Below are 10,877 nucleotides of genomic sequence, written 5' to 3'. Positions count from 1 at the left end.
TGTCTCAACTGTAAAATCACTGAGAATCTTGGCCCAGACAAGTTGACTAACAACCTTAACTCTCATGGTTCTCAAACTGATTGCTCTTGAACACTTAAAAGGTTTCTTTTGTGACAGATGTGTCTAATATATCATTTGATTTCTTTACTGCTGCTCCCATGAGCATTGATTGTAGATCCAAGCAAAATTAAATTTTTGAAAACAAATCTTTTCTCCTTTTATCGTGCAGTTACCTAATGGTCTAGTTGTGAGGGTTTATATTTTCTTTACATTGCAGTGCAACCCATATTTAAGGCTGTAGTCTTTTGTTCTTCATCAGTATTACAAGTCCTCTTTACTTTCAGAAAGCAAGGTTGTGTTATCTGCATATTAGAGGTTATTAATGAATCTTCTTCCAATTTGATTCCATGTTCTTCATGTAATCCAGTTTATCAGATTATTTGCTCAGTATACTGATTGATTTAATATGGTGAAAGGATATAACCCTGATTCACACCTTTCCTGATTGTAAAACATTCAGTATGTCCTTGTTCTTTTCAAATGATTGCCTCTTGGTATAGGTCCATGTTCCTCATGAGCACCATGAAGTGTTCTGGAATACTGATTCTAGCACCATTATCCATAGTTTGATATTATCTACAATTTACTACAAATGCCTCCATGTAGTCAATAAAGCACAAGTAAACATCGTGTGCTGGTGAGTCCTGGTGTGGAGCTTTGGGTTAATGTACTGGACTGCATAGTTGGTTTGAACTGCAAGGTTGGTGGTTCAAGCTCATCAACTGGCTCTTGCAAACTCTATACAGGGTTACTATGGGTCGGAACCGACTTAATGGCACTTAACAACAACAACAACAAATATCACTATGGTATTCTCTGCTTTCGGCCAAGATCCATCTGACATCAGCAATGACATCCCTTGTTCCGCATGCTCTTCTGTATCTAGCTTAAATTTTTGGCAGCTCTCTGTCAATGTACTGCTCCAAATATTTAGCAAAATTTTACTAGCATGTGATGTTAATGATATTGATTGATTATTTCCACATTGTATTGGGTAATTTTATATTGGAATGGGCATAAAAAAGAATCTTTTCCCATCACTTGGTCAGGTAGGTGTCTTCCAATGAGAGCTTTCTGCACTAAATCTATTTCATTTTATGTTCTGTCAATTTATGGAAACTTAGTTTTCACCAATACTATCAGTGCAACTTGGACTTCTTTCAGTAACATCAGTTCTTGATTACATGATACCTCTTGTCATTATTGAACATCAGCCAATTGTTTTGGTACAATTACTCCATGCATTCCTTCTGTCTTCTTTTGATGTTTCCTCCATAATTCAATATTTCCCCATATTGTTATTGTGTGCATTTGAGTTCCAACTCATAGTGACACTATGCACAACATATCAAAACACTGCCTGGTCTTGCACCAACCACACAACTGTCGCTATGTTTGAGTCCAGTGCTGCTACCATTGTGTCAATCCATCTCCTTCGGGGTCTTCCTCTTTTTCACCGACTCTCCACTTTATCAAGCCTGATATCTTTGCCAGGGGCTGGTCCCTCTTAATAACATGCCCAATGTGTGAGAAATGAAGCCTTACATTCCTGGTTTATAAGAAGCATTTGGTTGTAATTTTTCTAACACAGACTTCACTGTTCTTGTGTTCATACTTTCAATATTCTTCTCCAGCACCATAGCTCAAATGCATCAATTCTTCTCCAGTCTTCTTATTCATTGTCCAACTTTCACATGCATCTGAGGAGACTGAAAATACCATGGCTTGGGTCAGGACCACCTTAGTCCTCTAGCTGACAGCCTTGCTTTTTAATACTTTAAAGAATCTTGAGCAGTAGATTTACCTAATGCAGTACATCCTTTGATTTCTTGACTACTGCTTCTATGAGCATTAATTGTGAATCCAAGCAAAATGAAGTCTTTGACAACTTCGATCTTTTCCCGATTTATCATGATGTTATTTATTGGTCCAGTTGTGAAAATGTTTGTTTTCTTTACATTGAGGTGTAATTCATAGTTAAGGTTGAAATCTTTTATCCTCATCAGTAAGTATTTTAAGTCCTCTTTGCTTTCAGTAAGCAAAGTCAAATTGCCTGCACATCATGGGTTCTTAATGAGACTTCTTCCAGTCCCGATGCCATATTCTTCTTCATATAATTCAGTTTCTCATATTATTTGTTTAGCATACAGATTGAATAATTATGGTGAAAAGACACAACATTGGTGTACACCTTTCCTGATTTTAAGCCATTCCATATCTCCTTGTTCTGTTTGAACAACTGCCTCTTGGTCTATGTACAGGTTCCTCATGAGCACAATTAAAAGTTCTGGAATATCCATTCTTCTCAATTTTATCTGTAGTTTGTCACGATCTGCACAGTTGACAGCATTTGCATAATCAATATTGCACAAGTAGATATTTATCTGCTATTCTGTTTCAGCCATGATCCATCTGACAGTTACCTGTCGACATACTATTGCAACCATTTTTGAATTATCTTCAGCAAAATTTTACTTGCATGTGATATTAATGATATTGTTTGATGATTTCTATATTCCATTGGGTCACCTCTTTTTGGAATGGACACAAATATGGATCTCTTCTAATCAGTTGACCCGGGAGCTACCTTCCAAATGTCTTTGCAAAGATGATTAAGAGTCTCCAGTGCTGCACTAGTGTGTTGAAATATTTAAATTTTCTATTTCTTCAGTTAAACTGGAGTTTTTCACTAATGCCTCCAGTGCAGCTTAGATTTCTTCCTTCAGTACCATCTGCATTCATTTCCTTCTTCAAACTCCTCACAATTGTTCTCACTCTTAAATGTTGAAATTATACAGGGCTATCCTTATTTCTTTATCAGATGCTACCTCTTGAAGTGTTTGAACATTTCTTTTTGGTACAATTGACTCAGTATATTACTTCCATCTTATGTTGATGCATTCTGCATTTTTGTATATGAGCAATTGAAGATCTGTTTGACATTCTCCCACTGGTCTTATTTTAGCTGATGATATTGAGTTTCTCTATCATTTCTTCCCACCACTAATTTTTCAGTACTGTAGTGACTTGCATACTGTTGTAATTCTGGAAACTATGCCATGGGTATTTTAGATACAAACATGGTCACTCTAGGTGGACAGGTTTAGCTGAGTTTCCAGAGGAAGACAGACTAGGAATAAGGGGAGATGGACTACTGCTGAATATTTAGTCTCTGAAAATTTTATGAATAGCAGTGGAACACCAAAATATTGAGCACTGAAACATGACGAGGAACACCAGACTATTGTCAGATATAGTGCTGTAAGATGAGCCCTGCAGATTGGAAGGCACTCAAAATATGACTGGAGAGGAGCTGCCTCCTCAAAGTCAAATTGATCATATTGTCATGAGTGGATTAAAGCTTTCAAGCCCTTGAGTTGTGCTAATGGGGCACAATTCAAAAGGAAAAGAAAGAGCTTCAAGCATACATTAATAAGAAAAACATGGAATGTACAAAATATTAATGTAGGAAAATTGGAATTTGTCAAAATTGAAATGGAACACATAAAGATTTATATCCTAGGCATTGGTGGTGGTGGCTATGTGTGGTGGAGTTGATTCTGACTCATAGTGACCCTGTATAGAGTTTTTGAGGCTAGAAATCTTTGTGGGAACAGAAAACCTCATCTTTCTCTCATGGAACCACTGGTAGTTTCGAACTGACAACTGTGAGATTAGCAGTCTGACTCATAACCACTGCACTACCAGAGCTCCTAGGCATTAGTAGGTTGAAATGGACTGGTATTGGCCATTTTTAATATAATAATTACATGGTTTACTGTGCCAGGAACAACAAATTGATGAAGAATAGCATTAGATTCATTTTCAAAAACAATATTTCAAAATTTATCTTGAAGTACAATACTGTCTATAAGAAAATAATACTTATACACCTGCAAGTAAGACCAGTTAATACCATTATTATCCAATTGGTCTTTTCTTTGTTTTCTGTCTTTTAAATGAACTTTTGCTGTCTTCATGTATGATATTCTTGATGTCAAGCCACAATTCCTCTTGTTTTCAGTCATCAGTGTCTAATGCATCATTTCTGTTTTTGAGCTGCTCTAAACTCAAGTAGCATATACTGAATTGGTGGTTCACAACAACAACAATTATGAATGTATCTGCTATAAACATTCTAGTTCATGATTTTTTTTTTTGTGAAAATACATTTTGATTTTTCTTGGATAAATACATCAAAATAAAATTACAGATCATGGCAAGCTATAGATTGTACTTTATAAAAAACTTCCAAACAGACTTTACATTAACTTTTAAGTTTTAGTATAAACACAGTTTTTTTTTCCCAATGATAAATATTAGAAATATATTTCAAAAAGAAATAATAATAATAATAATATAAAAGAAAAAAAAAATCCAAGATGTTTTCATACTGTTTCCTCTACGTTATTTATCCTCTTGGTAAATCCATAATGAACCATTGCTGTAATATTTAGTGTATATTTTAAGGAATTTTCTTTCTTTTAATTTCATGTGCTATTTTACACAATGTATCATTTATTCCTTGAAATACTGTTAGACTTTTAGGACATCTACTTCATTTCCTTCTTCAAACTTCTCAAAATTGCACTCACTCTCTTAAATACTCTTAAATGCTTGGATTACAAAGGGCTGGGTCTCTATGGGTCACAACCGAATCAATGGCACTTAACAACAACACACAACAATCATTAGTTCTGAGTCCTGGTATGGTGATGTAGGATAAACACTGGACTGCTAACCTAAAGGTTGACAGTTCAAGCCCACCAGATATTCTTTGGAAACCCTATACAGGTTGCCATGTGTCAGAACCAACTTTAGGGCGATCTTGGAAACAATAACAATCCTAAATCTTGTCTCTCTCTCTCACCCCTCTCAAAAATCTCCTTGGAAAATCCCAGCCACAACTGTGGCTGTGAATGATCTCTAATTTTAAATCTGATTCTTTTCTGTTTTTGTTTTCTATCTTGAATTTGTATTCTTTATTCAACTCATTATCTTCTTGTGGATATAATGCATGTTGATCCTTTTGAAGTCATCATTCTCATCTTAATATTCATGCTATAGTCTTCAATGTGTACATTGGATGTGCAGATTATCATTAACAACAACAACAATATATATATACATATTTTATTTTATTTTTTTAATCGTAAAATAACATGAGCATACATTGTCAGTGACTCTGATTCAAAATCACAATTTGTTTGGTTTTCATTTATGTTTCAATAGTGCTGAAAGGATTGTACTCAGAAACTCTTGTTATTTTTGTATCAGTCAATAAAAACTTGTAATTTAATCTAGGTTTTAATAGATAATGAGCAAGTTGGACAAGATTGGAGACTAACCAGAAATCGGCTTAATATGGTATCTTAGAGGGAACAATCCATCTACATTTTTAACTAATTTTTTATTCTAAGTATCACTTTAAAGTAAGATCTGGGGCCATATTTTTTTCCTGTTAACAAAAGTGAGTCTAAGTTTTACGTGTCAAACTAAGCAGCCATGTGTTCAGCATTCAGAATTCAAATCAAGCATTACCAAGAACATGTGCCTTTCATTCTGATTTTGACTATCATTTTAAATATTTGATGTGAAAACTAAAGCACTGTCTCTCCTGTTATCTCTTTAAAGAGGAAATATATTAAATTTGGATAAAGCTTAATGGACTTTAAAAAATAACCTTTATAATTACAACTTTTCAAGTAAGTAAACAGAATTGAACTTATGAATTATTATTTTAGAGTGGTGGTGGTGGTTATGTGCCGTGGAGTTGGTTCTGACTCATAGCAACCCTCCATAGGGTTTCCAAGGCTGTAAATCTTTACAGAAGCAGAAAGTCTCATCTTTCTCCTGGGGAAAGGCTGGCAGCTTTGAACTGATGACCTTGAGGTGATCAACCCAACTCGTAACCACTAGGCTACCAGAGCTGTAGCGTAGTAGTTACGAATCGGGCAGCTAATCTCACGGTCAGCAGTTTGAACCTACCAGCGGTTCCATGGGAGAAAGATGAGGCTTTCTACTCCTGTAAAGATTTACAGCCTCGGAAACCTTGTACAGGTTCGCTATGAGTCAGAACTGACTCCACGGTACATAACAATAACAACATACATAAAGAAGTAATTAACTTTGTCCTATTCTGCCAAGTGCTCCTCAGGAATCCTATACAGGGTCTCGAAGAGTTGGAACCGAGTTGATGGCACTTAAAAACAACAACACTTCCCCAAAACATGAAAAGAGTATCTTCAAGCATTTTTAAAAAACAAAACAAAAGATTCAATCATTTAAAATGTGTTGAGTTCAAATCTTCATCTTGATTTTATAATTTTAGGGAATGGCCATTAAGAGGGGCTTCCCTTAACAAAGAGGTCATTATTCTTTCTAGGCATAGATGTACAGGTAAAAGAAGAAGAACTAATCTTGGAATAATGCATAGAATCAAATCACTGAGGAAAAGTGAGCCATTCCAAATATAGTTTGGAAAGAAACTTTTTATTTTCTCTTCTCATTGTTTGATTGCAAACAATGTTTGATTGTTCCAAGGGCAAGCAAATAAAAAGTGGCAAGTAATTGGTTGAAAAGCATACACATATATTGTGTGAGTGATATGTAGTTGTTGTTGTTGTTAAGTGCCATCGAGTCGGTTCCGACCCATAGCGACCCTATACAGGGTTTCCGAGGGTGTAAATCTTTACGGGAGTAGAAAGCCTCATCTTTCTCCCACAGAGAGGCTGGTAGTTTTGAACCGTTGACCTTAAGGTTCACAGCCCGATTCGTAACCACTATGCTACCAGAGCTCCTTGTTTTTCAAAATAAAAAGTTAATGGTCATTCAAAAGGGTCACCCACTTCCCGGATTCACGTAATTGTTTCCACATAGGAATGCCACCTGATGAAACAAGATCACTTGAATTTCAAGAAACGTTAAGGTCCTGAATTTTATGTGCTGCTTATCAATGTGCTAAGTATAACACTTTTATGTTACCTCAGGTTATAATCAAAGTTAAGAGGCCAAACAAAAACAAAACAAAACAATGATTTTGAACCATTTTGGTTTCTTAAAAATCAGACTGAAAAGAATTATTTTATATGTCATGTTGAAATAAATTATATAATACCAATGCTTTAAAAGTCTTGCAATATATCTTAAACTAATTCTAACTCAACAAGAACTATTTACTCACATAGTTGGTCAATTAATTTTATAATTCCCAAATTAGCTACATTTGACATTTATTGTCATTCTTTTTAAATAATGTGAGGAAATTTTAAGGTATTCTTTTTTCCTGAAGCAATAGAATATCCGGAGCTGTCAGTATAAGTTGTTTCAGATTTTAAGAAGATCAAACAGTTTTACAAGATGTAGCAGGATCTAGCTAAAAGTACTGAGTTTAACATGTTTTACTTTATCTAAAATTCTTTTATTTCTAAAGGGAACATTTTTCAAATAAAGCAGATGTACTCTCATTCCAAGAGTGGAAAAGGTATTCATATAAAAGAGATAAAAGTATAGCCTTGCTCTTTTCTACTCCTTGGGGTGAAGAGAGTAACATTTGTGCATTCTCTTCTTTTCTACTTATCTCTGTCATCTTCCCAATTTGTTAACATACAAAGAATAACTGACAATAAATTGGCAAAATGCAACCCAAAAAGACACACCTAAGGAAACAAAGAAAGAAAACAAACCTGTTGTCCAAATCCTTTTTTCATAGTCTATTCAGTCCCAGGGCCACAATCAAACAAAAGGAAAATTAAATTTTATTTTATGCTAAATGGCACTGTTTTGCAAATCCATTTATTTTTCAGTGTTCATATTGAATTGCTCTCAAATATAGAAGAATATATCAAGGAATCATTTGTTCAAATTTCATAAATCATAAGTCCATCCATCCATCCATCCATCATAATTCATGTCTCCATCTAGTCATCTAATATCAGTTCAATAAGTTTCAAATCTCATTTTTACTTTCCTTTTAATTTAAATTTTGGTTGAAATATGAAATTCAGGTATTGCAACTTGAATACTTCTTTAAAAGAAGATTTGCTAAGAGAACAAAATTTCAGTGGCATTTTCACCATAACACTTTGGGTGAGTTCCTGATTCTTTATTAATAGTTAAAATCTAAGAATATATTAAAGTACATTTAGCATAGTCACAGGAGTTCTGTTATGGCGCTGTGGAGTAATGCTCTAGACTGCAAAGGTGGTTTGAACCACAGTTCAAACTCAACAGCTGCTCCTAGGAAACCCTATACAGGATCACTGTGTGTTGGAACGGACTCAACAACAAAGTATAGTCATATGCTATGAAGTTTTAACTGAGGCTGACTAAATTTTACTGAACATAGTCAAATTTCTAATTAGATATCATTTTCATTTTATATACTTATCAACATGTTTATACAACTTATCAAGAAGAATTTATTGATAGGGGTAATTTCAAAAGTAAATTTATGAATGGTCCTGATCTTAATTAAAGTTTTCTCTTCCCCTTTGTTCCCCTTTGTTCAATATTTGTATCCATTTCCTTGATTAAATGAACAACATGTAGTATGGACTTTGTTTGATTTATGGTAGTACTGACTGTTTTATTTATGGTTTTGGGGTTTTTAGTTTTTTTTGTTGTTTTATTTTGGTATCACCTTCTACACTTAAGATTCCCAAATAGCAACTGTTGCTGAGAAGGGTCCTTCAAACTCGCCATATACAGAGTTGATTTTAAGTGCTGTTGACTCAGTTCCAACACATAGCAACCCTATATAGGGTTTTCCGAGGAGCGGCTGATTGAATCTAACCGTCATAACAACCCTATATAGGGTTTCCAAGGAGCACTTGATGGGTTTGAACTGCCAACCTTGTGGTTCAAAGTCAATGCTGATCCTACAGCATCACACCAGAAGTGTATATGTTGTTGTTGTTAAGTGCCGTGGAGTCGCTTCCAATTCATAGTGAGGCTGTAAATCTGAGGCTGTAAAACTTTACCGGACCAGAAAGCCTCATCTTTCTCCCGTGGAACAGCTGGTAGTTTCGAACTGCTGACCCTGAGGTTAGCAGGCTGATTCATAACCTAAACTACGCTACCATACACACACACACACACACACACACACACACACACACACACACACTCACTCTTTTATGTATGGGCTTCTGTAGTCCTGATGTGGTGCTGTGGGTTAATGTGCTGGTCTGCACAGTCATTTTGAATCAAGAGGTCAGTGGTTCAAGCTCACCAGCTGCTCATTGGAAACCCTATACAGGTCTCTATGGGTCAGAACTGACTCAAGGTACTCAACAACAACAACAATATATATTTCTAATGCAGTGTTGTAAGACAAGCACAGGTCTGCAAGATCAGTTTGAACCTCAAGGTCAGTGGTTCAAACTTCCTAGTTGTTCTGTGGAAACCCTATACAGGGCTGCTGGCAAGGTTGTTTTGAACTGCAAGGTCAGCGGTTCCAACCCACTGCTGCTCCTCAGAAACCCTAGACTGGTTGCTGTGAGTCAGAAGTGACTCGATGGCAATTATCAACAACAATGACAAAGTGTACTATAAGATTGTGTAGCTGAAATGGATCTGGTGGTGAATTAGATTGTTACCCTAATTTTATTTGTTGTTGTTAAGTGCCATCAACTTGGTTCCAACTCACAGCGACCCTGCATAGAGTTTCAGAGGAGCAGCTGGTGGGTTTTAACCTTCAACTTTTGTGGTTTGCAGTCCAGTGCTGATCCTACAGTACCACACCTAACTTTATAGCTGATCAAAATATTTGATTCTCTAAGTAGGTCACTGAGAATTTTACTGTCAGAACAAAGGCTAAAAAGACACTTTAAAAATTTAATCTATCATGTTATTAGTTTTTCCGTGGAAAAAGTAATCTACTTCAGAGAAAATTAAAGCAGAAGTTGAAAATTGTCTCCTTCTATTCCCCCACGCCAGTGTCTGAACTATAGTTGTGTTTAGGATTAATTTGGTCCTCCACTTGTTTTGTTCATTTGGTTGAAAATCTTGCTTTTGAAAGGGTTTAGTTTGGCTTTCTATTGATGTCATTATAAATGACTCACAATAACTCTCCTATGAAGTTTCTTTGCCAAAATTGAATTAAGTTGGTAACTAACTTAATCTACCCAATTGGTGGTCAAGTGAGTCAGTTGGCTACCCAATTGGTGTTCAAGCGAGTCAGTTCCTAGTTCCACATTGTACATACCCAGCCTGAGTTGTTATTGCCATTGTAATTTGCTTCCAAGTAGATTCTAACTCATGGAAACCATATGTGTACAGAGTAGAATTGCTCCAAAAAAGCACATCAGAGGCAGATCACCAGACCTTTCTTCCAAGGTGCCTCTGGATAAATTTGAACTTCTACCTTTCCACTAGTTGCCAAGTTCTTAAGTATATATGCCATACAGATGTGGTCAATACAGATGTAGATGATCTATATGACTCTATCCACATGAAAATAAATTTGTAGTTTCAGTCTCTAGATTTCTGGTGTGGTGGTGTAAGATAAACACTGGTATGCTGGTGGTTACAACTGCCAGATACTACTCGGAAACCCTGTACTGGTTCGCTATGAGTTGGAATTGACTTGATAACATTTAGCAACATACCTATATTGTTAGGGAGAATATCTTTGCATAGTCAATAAAGCCAGGCAAACATCTTTCTGATATTCTCTGCTTTCAGTCAAGATCCATTGGACATCAGCAATAATAACCCTCATTTGATGGCCTCCTCTAAATCTGGCTTGAACCTCTGGAAGTTCTCTGTCAATGTATGCTTGCAGCCATTTCTGTATTACCTTTAGTAAAACTTCA

This window comes from Chrysochloris asiatica, unplaced genomic scaffold (assembly GCF_000296735.1).
Source record: "Chrysochloris asiatica unplaced genomic scaffold, ChrAsi1.0 scaffold00014, whole genome shotgun sequence".
In the NCBI taxonomy this organism is placed as follows: Eukaryota; Metazoa; Chordata; class Mammalia; order Afrosoricida; family Chrysochloridae; genus Chrysochloris; species Chrysochloris asiatica.
Note: the sequence above shows the minus strand (reverse complement) of the source record.